At 39.6% G+C, this 12,561-nt stretch overlaps 2 non-coding genes across 2 annotated transcripts; both read right to left on the reverse strand.

Annotated features, from left to right (window-relative positions):
- Positions 1–11,661: 11,661 nt before the first annotated feature.
- On the reverse strand, positions 11,662–11,734 carry Trnam-cau (transfer RNA methionine (anticodon CAU)). Its single transcript has one exon. It is a non-coding gene; the product is annotated as a tRNA-Met (tRNA).
- Positions 11,735–12,261: 527 nt separating this feature from the next.
- On the reverse strand, positions 12,262–12,334 carry Trnak-uuu (transfer RNA lysine (anticodon UUU)). The gene has a single exon. It is a non-coding gene; the product is annotated as a tRNA-Lys (tRNA).
- Between the last annotated feature and the right edge of the window lie 227 nt (positions 12,335–12,561).

The raw sequence follows: 12,561 nt of genomic DNA on the forward strand, positions 1-12,561 counted from the left end.
AAACACCTTCGCGTTTTGTTACTACGATCAATATCCACGTGAAGCAAATATCTTTCTCAACTAATTAAAGAATATATTTCCCTCTTGGTCTGGCTACTCATATTTCCAGATGCTTTGCTGACGAGTGTATACGAAACAAGACCCGAAAGCAAGGACCAGCTCGTCGCCGCATCGAGTGCGCCGTGACGCTTCAAAAATAATTCCGACGGTCACGTTTTATAGCCTGACCGCTTTTCCCCTTTTTCTCGTTTCATATCACAGCCGCATTGACGGCAATGTCGGCGAACAATAATTGACTACCATTTGGCGTTTCCGTAATTGAGGTAGATCTCGACATAACAATACTTGAAGTCAAATAAAAATAATATGATCCCTCGAGAATAAAAGTATTATCCAAAATTACTCTTTATAATATGATGATGACAGTTAAAATAAGTTTTCTGACGCATATATTCGCACTATATGAAATATTCAGAACGATAGTCGGTGCAGGTGCGTAAACAGCATGAAAATCTATTCCCATTTACGAATAGCTTGAAAAGGGAGAAGGCCGTCATTCCGCTTATGCCCCATTGTAATTGGACGTTGGCGTAAAATCTGATAAATATTCCAAAAACGCCCATGATATGTTACAATGACGGATCAGAGATATTAAATACACAGTCTATTAGCGTACTGTTATTTGCTTCAACATCAACATTTTTCATCAGTCTCCTTGACGTACCAGTATGCATTTTTCAGTGATCGACAAAGATAGTTTTCAGATAGTTGTTCCTTGTCATTCTTTTCACGACTACCTATTTAAAATGTTGAATATTTCACAATATGCGATGGTATAGTAGAATCTGCTGAACACATCTTGAAGGCAAGATCAGAAAAATTCGATCCATAAATCTGCAAGGTCCGTTACGGGCGGCGAAATATTGAGTCATGCCAATCTAAATAAATACCTGCATTATTTGGAGTTATCAGGGTTGTATAGAGTTATCGTGGTGACGTCATATAGAATAGCGTTCACGCTCGACTTCACAGAGAACCTTTTACAAAGCCCATGTTCGCACGTACCAGAACCTTTCAGGGGTTCACCACCATCTCTGCTAAAATGTATATCTGAGCGGATCGATTTATGACGAAACTCCCACGTAAATTGATTGCATTGTGGGACATGATTTCAATGATAAACACAACATATCGAGTGACATATGGTGAAGTATCGTGTTATTACGAAAGAGTTGATTGCTATCGAGGGCTGCTAATTGTATTTTTGAATTGCATACCGCATTGAGTGCTATATAGTCTCATCCACGTGAAAGGGACTCGGAGAGTAATCCCAGCAAATCAGCCAAGTAAATATATATCCTTACCTAGCATACACCCGCTCTGTTATTTCATAAAAAGTATTTTAGTATAGATCAGTCATCATCAGTGATTCTCAAACGTCGGCCCGTGTGAAGTTTTTCGCCTGTCCGAAGAGTATATTACAATTTTGTATCTCAATCACAAAATGCAATTATTAGGACTGGGCAACATTGCTACGTGCAAACATTTCCCATTGTCTCCTATGTAATGGGTTTCCTAAACAATCAGACAATCAATGAATTATGTACGCACCATTGCACAGCGATATATTTATCAATATTATATAATCCGTTTCTTCGCTGTACCGTACTGATTACACACGACTTTCATTTCTCGATGATGATAATTCTACCTGTTATTGTCGTAGGATCTTTATCAGCAGGCTGCCATTTCATTCAATAAATTGACAACCGACAGCCAATAAGAATAACGCGTTTTCGCATTATACTGCAACAGATAACGCCATTTGATTGGAAACTCGCGCCACCTCGAGTAATCATCGCGCGTATCCTACTTCTAGCGTCGCGACCACTGAGCTATATAAACACTGTTTTATTAGGGAATTGGGCCATGGTCGCGATTAGCAGTATTTCGTCACACTGTTAGCATTCTTCCGGATCAGCTAATTTCATGATCCCAGCCTAAAATGCGTCCCGATCAGCAGTCTTTAATCACATGATTAGCAGTTTCCCGGATCAGCTAACTTTATGATACAGCATTGAATGATTTATAATGATTGCTTTTGAGTTACACATATTTGCCGTACTTATGTTTGAAGTTTCGGCGGTCCGCAAAATTTGTTTTTAAAATCTAGCAATCCGCACGCTCGAAGAGGTTTAGAACCACTACGGCGTCATAGATCAATGTACTCGACTTATGCAAATCGAATACACAATTGACGAGACTGTTGACGGTCCTGTGTACGAGTGTCAGTATAGGTTTTACGAGAGGGATATGCATATCATTCATGTATGTATTCTTGTTTCTTGTTTTGTGGTATTCATGGTGTTTGTCGACTACTATGGTCATTTACACCGGGCCGATATTCTTCATTATTTTCCGTAACTGCCGACTTAGGGTGCGTTCTAGGTGACGTTTTCGAAATGATTTCAAAACCAATCATGAGAACACGACCGTTCGAAGTGGACCTGGTTTCGGTAGTGGTTTCGAAATCACCACGTTTCGACTGGTGGTTTTCGCGCCGATCTTCTCGAAAACCCAACCGTTCGTAGTGGCTCTTGCTCGACTACCGAGGGCGTTCGTAGTGGCGCGAAACGCGAAATTATTATCGTGCTAGCAGGCTACTACGAACGTGTATTTTCGCGCTTGTTGTTGACGCGAAACTACCTGTTACAGGTGGTATAAGCTTGTCGACATTGGTGATATTGCTTATGGAAGTGGCAGATATTGGATACCGGTAGTTGTTCTATTCAGTGAACTGCATGTATGTATGTTGCATAATGTATGCAATTTATTTTTTAGTTGGTAACGGCATATATCTATATATCTATAATAAATATATAAAGCAAACGAAAATATTGCGATATGTTTGACGCAATAAACAGACACTTGCGCCTTGCAATGATAAATGGATATTATTATTCTAGCATGCTGCACTAAATTAACACTGCAATTCTAGCAACTATAAGCCGCCGCAGAGCCAATTTAAAATTTTAATTTAGTAAGAAATTTTTTTTGAAAAATACGATTTGTTCTGTCAACTCTATGAACTTGTCGAGTTGTCCCCAAAAACGCTGTAAAGCAAATATGACTCAATTCCAACTAGTAGTAGCGGAGGTATTTGAGTTTTTCGTTGATAATTCTCGGATTATCCACCATCGGTTTTGAAGGCAACTCAACAATTTCATGGGGTCGAAAGAGATTTTTTTTTCCTAATAAAATAAAAATTTAAATTGCCTCTGCGGCGGCTTATACTTGTTAAAATTCAACCAAATTGGGTGTGCAGCGTTTTTTAGGGTAACCTGGCAATTTAATCAGTGAATGGCTGGAATCAGGAAAAGAAGTTGTTTTTGAACAACCCTAATGCACATAGGAGCGCAAGAAGGCATGGACGTAGCCACGTAGCCACGTAAGATTTATGAGAAAGAGAGAGAGATCATATATATTTTCGCCTACACCATCGAGATGCTTTGACGATGGAGATGCGACACGACCTTTAAGTAAGGTCATCTAGCCTGCAGTCTGCACCACCATTTTTCTCTTTCATGGTATCCGTGGATGATGAGCGCCTAGTGGGATAGCCACGATATAATATTCGGAGTTTGGTTCTGTTTTCGCCTACCACCCTTTTCAACGCTTTGGTTGTGAAGACACGGTCTTTTCGCTTAACAGTGCGCTGCACGGCAATACGATTGCGTCGTTCGACAAGATGATGGTTAACCCGAGACGCGAACAAACTCGATCTATAAATTTGGGCCAATGCGCTTGCGCATGTCCAAGTAGAGTTGACAACCTCCCCACGAATATAAAAATGCGAAAGACATGCGGAGAATGTTAGCACACGCCGATTGGATTGTACAATGTACATTGTACATGTGTTGTAGCCTACTGGGTACGCGTGACCGGGCCGGTTAAGCACACGGCGAGATTACCCAAAATTTTACGGACACGCACTGACCGATATATTTGTATCTGTCTACTTGGGAAAATCCCAGGGTCTGCGTGGAGTAGGCCAATTCTGCAGCCGCAGGTTCGGTGCCTATGTATATTTTATATGATGATTGGCTATAGATATTCATCCAGCGTACACATCATGTACCATAACACATTGAACCAATCATTCTATTATGGAAATCAGAAAGAGGTATTTGGCTGATACTTGATCCCAACGAAATGAGAATGCGAAATGCGCTATGAATATGAAATGTCTTGAGCGATATGGGTATCAAATTTCACTCCTTCTATGCGCATCTGACCTATTTCGCTTAAATTGCGCTTGAGAACTATGAAGTGAACTACCAAATTGGTGGTGTGAATGACGCTGGGTGAATATTTGAGACTATGCATATTAATGAGCAATCCGCACTGGGCTATATATACCGTAGAGAAGAGTACAGTATAACCGATAGCCTATAGGCCTATATCATCATTTGAAAAGAATAGATATTATCGATCGAAATTTATTCTATCTGACGCAAAGAATTGTCTTGGTCGAAAAATGCTTCCACTGCGACATCATACGTCGCAATACTTATAGTCTAGACCAGGCGAGGTATGTATATAAAACACATGAAGATAATTATAATCATAATCATAATCAGTTATCTGAACAAACAAGACACACACATAATGTACAGTGCGACGTAATGTAGCCTACCTACCGAACGCCGCGCAGTTGCAGTCTTTTAGACTGACATCCCCGTCGGCCTAGAGCGCCCGATGTTGATCTTTAAGCCACGACCCTTTCTAGATCTTTCCATTTCTTGTCAGTGTTTTCTTTCTTCGGGCCTTTTATGGGCTTTTTGTCGCAGTAAGACGACGGGGTAAGAGGAGCCCTGATAAACCTACGACGGGAATCGTCACTATCATCACTATCTCCCGACTACACTATCTCCATCACTTCACTATATCTCACACAGAAACAGGTTCACCATACCGTAGGGCAGTGGTCGGGAACCTTTTTTGTCCGAAGAGCCATATTGGCCCTATTTTTTTCCATCTCAACTCCCATAGAGCCATATATGCCAATCAACTGTTACGTCACAATTGAAAATTCGTGACGTTATGGTAGCACTTATTCGAACTCGCGACATGGGATTGCTCGTGTGCGCCATATTTTCTCTGTAAAAACTGGTATTTATTGTTCGAAAATAAAAGTCGAAACGCGAGGTAAAGGCACAGACAGGCCATGCAAGCCTCACCATTGCTAACGCAATTCATTGTAAGTAGCTTAGAATTTAATATAACTGGTAATAATCGAATGTGACTGTAACACTGATTCCAAAAATCTAAATACTTATCGACTTCTTAATTCTCAAAGTATTCGGCGGTAACAAAACGTCGCGCTACACGCATACATTTTGCCGACGGTACCACACAGAGCTACACTTACCAATCAAGAATGTGGATAGCTGTGGCGTTGTTTGTAATTCGAGTTTGTAATTGCGAAGGTCACATTCACAACAGTTAATTTCGCACCGTAGTTCAGGAAGACAATGTGTATTTGAAAACTGCGTTTTGAAATGGGCGTCGCCATGACTGCTATGCTCTTCGATTAAGCAACGTATCGCACAATGCAAGATTTCGAGTCGGGTACATAGAATTCGCGAGTGATGTTGGCCGCCAGCGTGACAGTATAACTTGAATTTGATGATTTTGAAAAGAGGGGGCTCGAGCCCCTAAACCTGAAAACGGCTTTGTCTTTACCTCTCAAAGACATGTTTATACTGCCACGAGAATAATTATTCTGACCGTGATGAAAATTTACCAACAAGTCGCTGCAATATTGATCAATTCAGCGCAAAAATAAACATTTGGCAAAGAGCCATATCTTATATCCAAAAGAGCCACATATGGCTTGCGAGCCATCATAGGTTCCCGACCACTGCCGTAGGGTAAGGTGGGGCACAATGGATACAGGGGCACGGTGGTATGCCTACATCGTGAATACTTTAATATCTATAAAGAATATACATATAGCTTCGATGATTTAGTAGTGTCCTATCATCCGTAATCCTGATGTGGTTTGATTTCGCTGTCTTTGTGAGAAATGACAAGTCTCTTGATTTTTCTATCCTACGTAAATTTACATCGCTACCTTTCAATCGTTTTTAGCTGGGTATATCTGTTTTGATGTGCTTGAAATTGGTACACAGCTTCGTCAGAGTAGCTGAAAGTCACCGTATGCTATTTTAGGCGCAGAAATGCGATTTTGAAGTTTTTTTGGGTTTTTGCTCTGAAGAAGTGGGTGGGACACATTAGGACAATATGGCTGGATACAATGGTATCCAAAGGCAGATTTTAGAAAACATATAAAAATCAAAAGAAGCAGCGAGATCGTCACCAACACTCCCTTAAAAAACATCCCTTGCAGTGTCACACAATAAATGGAGCGGCAAGCTGCGGCTATCGTTGTTCGATTTAATGTTAGTAAATACGAGACGTTAGAGTCTTGGTTTATAATTTGCACCGCAATCTCATTAGTATGCTTTTTCGATTGCCAGCAGTCTATCGCTTCTCTTATTGAAGATTGCATCCAACACCTTCGAATGTGCATTTAGTCTCTACCATCCCCAAACACAAAAAGAATGCTACATCATTGTCGTAACAGACGGTTCATTATCAGTTATATGAGTATATTTATAATATCACCAGATCAAACATCACAAGATTGCGATACAGTGAAAAGATGATTTCTATCATATTATTGAATAGTAGGCTATATTCATATTGAAAAGAACCCGAATATTTTCGGCTGACATCGTCATTAGCAACTTGAAGAGAATTGGAAAGAACATTGAATATCAACAATCGGATCACAAAATATGACGTCACGGGCATGAAATTCCGAATAATCGGAGTGAAGAGAACGCTTAAGTTCAATATACTATCTTTAGGTGGTACACGAACTCCTGTTGGCACAGACTTTGTTGGCGTATTTCGATAAGAGTAGACTAAAGGCTACAGGCTACAATGACTACAGTGAAAGTGTGAAGGGCCTCTACCCACAACACGAAATCTAATGTCTCGATATGTTCGCACAAACTGGATTATCCAACAAAGGTCTGTCAGTGGCAGCATTTATGGCCTTTACCTGTTCTGAATCAATCTTCATGGGATGAGCCAAGGGTGAGCTTTTCTCCAAGCGTGGTGCGCATGTTCTAAAAAATGAGGGACCTGCTATTCTATGCCGGTCGGATTCCTGAATCGATACATTTCTCGCGTTTTTATCCGCCAGTACAAGGAATAAATGGTATTCAATGTAAACTTTACGCTTAAAATATACAGACCAAAAAGTATTTAAAGAATTTATTAACGCAATGTACTTCAATAACTGTTAATGAGACACCATGCTGTGGTCGATCAAAGCTGTCAGCAAGTTCGTCGAACCAGACTTGGACAACTAGATAATTATAGTAGTCTAATTTCACTAAATTATAGCGAAATCCCATTAATTTAATTCTAATCTAATTTGCGAAATGTTTCCATGCTCTAATTCTAATCTAATTTATGAATTGCTCTTATATGCTCTAATTTTAATTCTAACCTAATTTGTCAAGTGTTCCTATGCTCTAATTTTAATTCTACTAATCTAATTTTTTATTTTTCTTCAAATGCCTATTTGACCGCGGCATTTTGCAGCGAGTTAACAAGAATATCCCTCAGGCACAGGGAATCCAGTATCAAGCCGCCATCGCATTACTTACACCGTACAGAAATTGTAGTTATTGTGCGGCGAATAATGCTGTCATAGTAGCTTGTTTGTCTGTTTTATTGAACAATTGTGACGCTTATTGCCTAATCATGTTATTTGCGCCATGGTAACAAATGTTGTAATGTGCCTGTGCGTGGCCGTGCATTGATCATTATTCGCGTTCTTCCAAATTCACAGATCAGATCGCTGGCTGTGAAATATGACCTCTCCGGTCGCGTATTGAATACCCCTGGTATAGTGCAAAACGAGCAATAAAGCTTGGTATACAGACGTGAATCATGTTCGTGGTTGTGAGACTCCACTGTAATTTGATGTGAACTGAACGTTTTGCTGGATTTATTCCTCATTCACAATTTCATTCAATTTCCAAGTTTTTCCAAATTCAGTAATTCTCATTCTAATTTTAATCTAATTAGAAAAAAGCTTTGAAGCTCTAATTCTAATTCTGATCTAATTTGGAAAAGTTGTGTAGCTCTAACTCTGATCTAATTTGGAAAAATTGTGTAGCTCTAATTCTAATTCTAACTCTAATCTAATTCGTAAAAAAACTCTGTAGCTCTAATTCGAATTCTAATCTAATTCGAAAAAGCTGAAAATTTTCTACTTGTCCAAGTCTGCTTCGAACTCGCTGCGCGTCGGACGTAGATACCCTTGGTAAAGACTGCATGTGAACATCAGTTAGATTGGAACGCAGCTTTGTCATGTTAATGTGCATGGTCAACAAATTTTTGCTGGCAAATGCAGGCTAGGTATAATAAGTTGTATACCCGAACAGAACAACAAGTAGGCCTACTTTCATGGCCATCTTTCAAATGTTGTCAGACTTGGATTCATTCAGTGACGCGTAACATTTTTTAACGCTTTCAGATATGTTTCTAGTTGGCCACGTTTCACATTAGGAATTCTACTTCAGGGTAGAAACTGTGTGCGAGCCGCTCAAACATGTTTTATAGTTCTCCATGCTTCAGATTAGCATTTCTCTTTCAGGGCAGAAACTGTCTGTGGGCCGCTCAAAGTCCCTTCGCCGTCCGGACATGACCCGCGGTGCGTATCTTCCCCGCCCCGTCCTACTGCATTGCAACATGATTCGAGCGCGTGTTGTGGACGTCTCACCTCACATTGACATTGGATAACGACCTTTTGTTTACGAGCTGCTGCAGCACAGTAATTTTATATGTTGAACATTTGTGTTTTTTGATAACCGCAGTCGGAGAAAAATATCAGTTTTGAAACCGTTCCCTGCAGTAACAAAGGTTGCTGTACTGACGAACACGATCTAGCGCAGTGGTTCTCAAACTGGGGGCGTGAAAGCATCTGAAGGAGGGCGCGAATCCGAGGACAACTGATTTTTTTTTCGCGCTACGCGCGATTCACCTCCAATTCATGTTCTAGTTGTCGCTCTGTGTCTGTGAATACTGTATAGTCCTAATTTCATATTTGAGAATTCTCTCAACAACAGTCATAGCACGGTCATCAAACTATCCGTTGGGATTTCTAGCATTGTGGTTACATTTTGTGACATGACGATAAGAGGGGCGCAAAATTTTCCCCTTAATTTTTTGACGTCAACTATGACACTATAGAATGTTCTATAATGACACCCACAAGTAGGGTTGCATTTAAAACAAAATTATATTTGAAAAATCATATTTGAAACAATAGGGCCTTTAAAACATCTTTTAAAAGCCATGACCTCACGAATATTCAATTGTGGCGTCATAGTCGAATGACATTGAAAATATAGGATAAATCTAGCTCATTTGACGAAATAGGCTTCCAGACCCTGTCACCAGACTTGGACAACTAGATAATTCTAGTTGTCTAATTTCACTAAATTAGAGCGAAATGCCAGTAATGTAATTCTAATCTAGTTTTTGAAATGCTTCCATGCCAGTAATGTAATTCTAATCTAATTTGGAAAAATTTAGTAGCTCTAATTCTAATTCTAATCTAATTTGTCAAATGTTTATATGCTCTAATTTTAGTTCTAATCTAATTTATTCTTTTCCTGAAAATGCCTCTTTGTCCGCGGCATTTTGCACCGAGTTAACAAGAATATCCCTCTCGCACAGGGAAATCCGGTGCCAAGGCGCCATCGCATTACTGACATACACCGCACCATCATAGTATTAACGTGACGAACAATAGCCATGCTGGCATAGTAGCTTGTAGTCTCCGAACAACATACTAGTTTCGATCACAAACAGTACAGTAGCGAAGAAAAAGAGATTGTTTACACAGGCTTGTTCACTTTCATGCTCATAACTACATCAAGTAAAAAGAGGATGGTGGCTTTAGATCTAACCAAAGAAAATATGTTAGAGAATGAAGTGGAAAGAGATTTCGAAGCAGCGCATGAGATCATGGACTGCGATGTTTTGAGTTACTGGAAAGGAGAAAATAGTTTTCCTCATCTTAAAGCTGCTGCTTGAGAACTCGTAAGCATGACTTCCATATTAGCTTTCTTGCAGCCATGCAATAATGCAATATCGACACAAAATGGCCCACACACAGTTGAGCAACCATGTTTTTAAAGCTTTACGACAGTACAACGCCGTGCCCACTAACATGGGCGATGGCTTGGTTACGATAAAAGAAGTAATATTCTATCAAGTAAGTACATATAAAACATGAAATATCGTGATCGTAAACTTAATTTTATTTTGAACTATAAGCTGCGCACGATATACCTGACCAGGCTTTTCAGCGACTAATGAATCGATATTGGAGATATGCGGACATGACTAGCTGAAGGACTATCTCATCCTAAAGATTGATCTTGTGGAAAGCCCTAGGCCGTTTTCTAAGCGTCTCGGTCTTGGCATTGTCTGGACCATTTTACTTCAAGGCAATATGCTCTTATCAGCTTACTCTCCAACGATGTTTCCAATGGCCGAAACCATTTCAGCTAGTGCTAGTGAGTCATAGTCGTGTTTGGCACAGGCGAATGGATTATTTTGAAACAAGTACAATAATTTGATATTTGAAATCAATTTCAGCATTTCAAATTGTTTATCGCGTTTTTCCAAAATCACAAATCAGATCGTTGGCCGCATGTGACCCGCGTGTTGGTGACCCCTGGTATAGTGCAAAATGAGACAAGCTTGATGTACAGACGTTAGCCATTCTCATGTTTTATTATGACAATGCACTGTGATTTGATGTGAACTGAGCTTGATTTTCGCTGTATATTTATAATCCACAATTTCGTTCAATTTTAAATTTTTAGCTAATTCGGAAATTCTAATTCTAATTCTAATCTAATTTGAAAAATACTGTGCAGCTCTAATTCTAATTCTAATCTAATTTGAAAAAAGATGTGAAGCTCTAATTCTAATTTAATTTAGAAAAGCTAAAAGTTTTCAAGTTGTCCAAGTCTGCCTGTCACGGACCAAAAATATTCTCAACCAAAACTACATCGTCACGCAGCATTTCTACGGTCAGCGGACATCATCATCAGAACATTCATTCCGTACCAATGATCCATACCTATGTAGGCCTACACTACAGCTATTAAGCCGACCATTTCAGGGCTCCAACCATTCCATATCGTGTACACGTCGGATAATTATACAACTTAAAAAAAATCGTATATTTTTAAAGGCCCCTTTGTTTAAAATGCTATTCAAAACATATTTTAAACAGTCATTTGTTTTAAATGCAACCCTACCCACAATCTACAGTCCCAACTTTTGCAGTCCAAACGTGGATTCAACAGCATGGGCGTCAATGACAACGGAGCGCTGAGCTGAGTAGAAATTTTGTGAAAAAATCGAAACGTATCGGGCGTCAATAGGGCGGATGCTTCTGCATTTTGGCCAGGAAAGGCCATTGACAAAATAAAAATTTAGTGTATGTATAGGCAAATAAGTATGTTTAGTAAACATTGTTTATATGATTAAAAAAAGTGCCCCGAGTGAGGATCGAACTCACGACCTTGAGATTATGAGACTCACGCGCTGCCTACTGCGCCATCGAGGCAACGTGAGAAACAGGCCTAAAAATTTATTTTATTCACGCAAAATGAGCTTGAAGTAGTGAATGAAACTCAGTTAATTTTATTGTTCGATCCATAAGTGCGATAGCAACAAAGTTCGTTAGATACATTTTTAAAACCAACAATGCGATTTCATTATCCTCGTTTGCCATTACATACAAGATTGTGATACAGAAACAAGATGAGTACCGGTAATATTTATAAAATGGTGAAATGATTCGTGAACCCTGAAACTACAGAAAGATCAGTATCAGTGAAGGGTATGGAATGATGGAGTGGAGGCGACTTGGTGAAGTCAATCAAGAATCAATCAGACTCAGTGCGTCTAAGGTATAAACCTCATTTTAACATGTTGTTCCATTTTTGTTATATTTGTCGGCAAGTTGAGGCATCATCAAAATGGGCAGGAGATTAAAATGAAAAGACATGTGTCGGTACGAGGAGAAAGAGACATCAGTACGTCAAAAATCATTAATTGAAATCGAGGCGACGTAGAGAAGAAAAAAACTGGCGCCCGATAAGGGACTTGAACCCTTGACCGTTGGATTAAAAGTCCAACGCTCTACCGACTGAGCTAACCGGGCGAGTCGTGTGGACTCGTCATCGCGTAAAATATAATCGTACGTTGACGTTCAGCGTGAACGGATGAAAAGCTATCATCGCGTGCGTTGATTCGTTGTTTTCGTAATTGCATGATTATGGCACTGGCGTAGCCAGGAGGGGGCGAAATTAGTATAAGGTCGAACATTTTTTAAGCATATGAAATCAACTTGCAATTTTTTCTTAGCGCGATATACAGTTTCACTTCTTT

Source organism: Botryllus schlosseri, chromosome 2 (genome assembly GCF_051294905.1).
Source record: "Botryllus schlosseri isolate E-star chromosome 2, Bs_hap1, whole genome shotgun sequence".
NCBI classification, from domain to species: Eukaryota; Metazoa; Chordata; class Ascidiacea; order Stolidobranchia; family Styelidae; genus Botryllus; species Botryllus schlosseri.